The 3455-nt window shown below is 38.7% G+C and overlaps 1 long non-coding RNA gene across 1 annotated transcript in view; it reads right to left on the bottom strand.

Annotated features, from left to right (window-relative positions):
- LOC129688205 (uncharacterized) overlaps positions 1-3455 on the bottom strand; it is a 12900-nt gene that overhangs the window by 7858 nt on the left and 1587 nt on the right. The window contains exon 2 of the long non-coding RNA XR_008721872.1: positions 2141-2177. This is a non-coding gene — a long non-coding RNA (uncharacterized LOC129688205). The remainder of the gene's footprint in view (positions 1-2140; positions 2178-3455) is intronic.

Genomic DNA, 3455 nt, shown 5'->3' with positions numbered 1-3455 from the left:
CTAGATCCTCATGCATGCCAGACAAGCACCCAACCAACTCAGCTACACCCCTAGCACATACTACACATTTTGATAACTCTTTCTAGTAAAGTTCTGAGCTTGGGAAAATGGGCTCACAACTTTTCTCTTTTTCCCAAGATCTTTTAGGTTATTCTGGGTGCCATGAAATTCCGTATTACTTCTAGAACCCGATTTTCAGTATATATGTATTTAAAAGTCAGCTGGTGGGATAGGGCAGGTAGGGGGAGAAAATCAGCTGGTGTTCTAATGAGTCACTTGGGGTGCGTGGGTCACTTTGGGGAATGTTGCTTTTCATGCTTATAGCTTCTTCCATTCTTAAACTTTTAACTGATCTTTGAGTCTAAAGTATGTCTTACACAGATGACATATAATTGAATCTTTTAAAAATCCAATGAAAGTCTGTGTCTTGATGGGATTCAGAAGAAAACACCAAAACTACAATATTCACATTAAGACTCAGTGGCAGAAAACATACTTAGCATGTGAAAAGCTGTGTATTAGATTTCTAGTAACCCCAAGAAAAAATATTCTCATTCATTATTCTATCCTGTTTTATTATATATTACTTATATGTTATACTTGTTATTACTGATGTAGTTGTACTTAAGTCTGCCATTTTTCTTTTTCTTCTTGTCTAGTGCCTGTTTTGTTCTTTTTGTTTTTTTTTTTAAAGATTTGTTTATTATGTATGTAGTGTTCTATCTGCATGTACATTTGCCCACCAGAAGAGGGCACCAGATCTCACTATAGATGGTTGTGAGCTTTAGCTATAGGGTGCTGGGAATTGAACTCAGGACCTCCGGAAGCTCAGGCAGTGCCTTAACCTCTGAGCCATCTCACCAGCCCCTGTTTTGTTCTTTTAGTCCTCCTTTACTACTACTACTACTACTATATTGTTTTATAAAAATTTTTTAAAAACTTTGTTTGAGGTTTTTGGTGTCCTTGTGTCATGTGAGCTCCACCATGAAATCCCCCTCCTCAAGACAGAATCTTGATATGATCTGTAGTCCAGAATGCTCTCAAACTTGAGATCCTCCTGCCTCAGCTTCCCAGTGCTGGGCTTATATAGTGCACCACTCTTGCTTTTTTTTTTCCTCCCATCCTCTTTTCCCTTTTTCCTCACTACTTTTATGTTAAGTAAATGTTCTGTAATTTGACAAGTGCTCTCACCTTTGAGCCATATCTCCAGCCCCAGTTTTTTTTTTTTTCTTTTTTTCAGCATTAGTTATTTTGAGAACATGTCTTTTTTTTTTTTTAAGACTTGTTTTTTTGAGACTGGGTTTCTCTATGTAGCACTGGCTGTTGGAGCTAGCAATGTAGACCATACTGACCTTAAACTCACAGAGATCTGCCTGGGATTAAAAAGGTGTGCCAGGTTTAAGACTATGTCTGCAGTTGGATGTGGTGGCTCACACATGTAATCACAACAGTCCAAAGGCTGAGAAAGGAGAATTGCTACCTTGAACTACATAGTTTCAGGTTGGCCTGAGCTGTAGAGTGAGTCTGTCTGAAAAAAATTTTTTTAAATGGTACATGTATCTTCTAAAGTATGTATAGAAGATACATTTAGTATGTATAGAAGATACATTTAGATACCACTCATTTAGTTGGTACTTGTATTTGTGTCTCTATATGTGTATGCATGTATTTGTGTGTGTCACTATATGTACATTTTAGTGTGTGTGAACAGGCCTCACATGCATGTGGCAGCCAGAGGTGTGGGTACTGGTCATGAAACTCAGGCCCTCTGCAATAGCAGCAAGTGTTCTTAACTGCCGAGCTGTCCCTCCAGCACAAGATACCAGTTTTAAATTGTGAATTACCCTGCATGATAACTCACGATTGTTTTATGGAGATGGGACTATGGCAGTCATGTGGAAGGCAATGACTATGGGCGATGACTGCTGTGAAGCCTAAATGCCAACTAATTTACAAAAACCAATCAAGAGAAGGTGCCCTCATTTAGGAATTTCAGTTAGTGTTTTAAAACAGCAAGTTTAAGCAATCCTCTTGGCTCTTCCTATTTTCTTAGACCTGATAGGAGGAGAGTTGAGTCTCAGCAGCAGAGAGGGGTGAGCCAGTAAGGGGGCCTGGTTTCCACTCCCACCCTGTCACTTACCAGCCCTATGTTTTATCCTATGGCTGTATTTTCCTACCTGTAAGATAAGAATAATAAAAAAATCACCCTCACATTTTATAACTGAAGAAAGAAAGCATTTTGAAAGTATTCAGACTCACTATAATATATAAAATGTAATTATTGACATTGGAAATTGAGGTTACGACATGGAAAAAACCCACTGTTCTATTTTTTTCCCTTTTGGTGTACTTTTCTAGGTGAATGTGCCTCTTAGGAGCATTTGTCTGGGAGAGTCTGGGGTAAGCTTGGGCTGCACAGATAGGCCACGCTCTCCAAAGGCCTCGGAGCAGCTCAGCCTGCATCGTGTCCCGAGTATCAAGCATGAAGTATATTTATTCTACAAAATGATAAGTAAATATGAGAAAAAATCTAAAGGATCCTATTTTGAAAATAAACGTAAGAAAATCAAGGAAAACTAAAACCATATCCTGGGTTACACGTGCCATTTTCTTTTACTGGGCTCCTGGTTCTTTGAAGATCTCTTAAATGGTGGCTTGGATCATTTGGACATTTTATGTCACTTTTAGACACCCAAATTACAGAGTTAAAAAAAAATACCAGTGATAGTAAGTAGAAGGAAATACACAAAACATAAAGGTATTTGAATCTTTGAGATTGAGTTGAAAATGAGAAGCAGGAAGCTGCCCACAATGGCACAGGACTACAGGGACTCCATGAGGAGCACATCCCCTGAGCGACTAGCTGTCACTCTTAAGAGAATCCATGGTGGATATGAGAGGCTTATCAGAATCACAAAATACACTGAAAACCTCTGTACAGAGAGGGTCCAGTGTTCAACTCAACAAGCATACTAGAAAATGGACATGAGCTTAAGAAGTCTCCCTCTTGTTCTGTTTAGAATAGGAGTATCAACAATGTTCTAGCTGTCATCTTGCTTCCACTTACCTTGTAGAAGATTTACTTCCCAGTATGTATCATAGAATTTGTACTTAAAACTCAAAACTGTCTTTGTATAGAATCTTCCAGTGGTTCATGATATTTTCCCTTTCAAAATGTTGACATTTAAAAAATTGTTACTCAGAAAATGAAAACAATCCTAGGGTTGCAAGTCAGCTTTCAAAAAACTATAGCTGTCCAACCTGGGGTCTGTGGGTAGAGCTAAGTCGTCAGGTATTGCCTGGCATGCTCCAAGCCCTGGGTTCGAATCTGTATTCATCAAGCATGGCTATACAGCCAGGACTCTTACTTGGTTACATAGAGAATTAGAAGCCAGCTTGGGATTCATACAATTCTAATTTGGATTTTAACAAACTTTTTGCTCACTTCCACCACT

Source organism: Psammomys obesus, unplaced genomic scaffold (genome assembly GCF_907164565.1).
Source record: "Psammomys obesus unplaced genomic scaffold, mPsaObe1.curated_primary_1811, whole genome shotgun sequence".
NCBI lineage: Eukaryota > Metazoa > Chordata > Mammalia > Rodentia > Muridae > Psammomys > Psammomys obesus.
The sequence above is the reverse complement of the archived record's forward strand: the minus strand, read 5'-3'. Positions and strand labels throughout refer to the sequence as shown.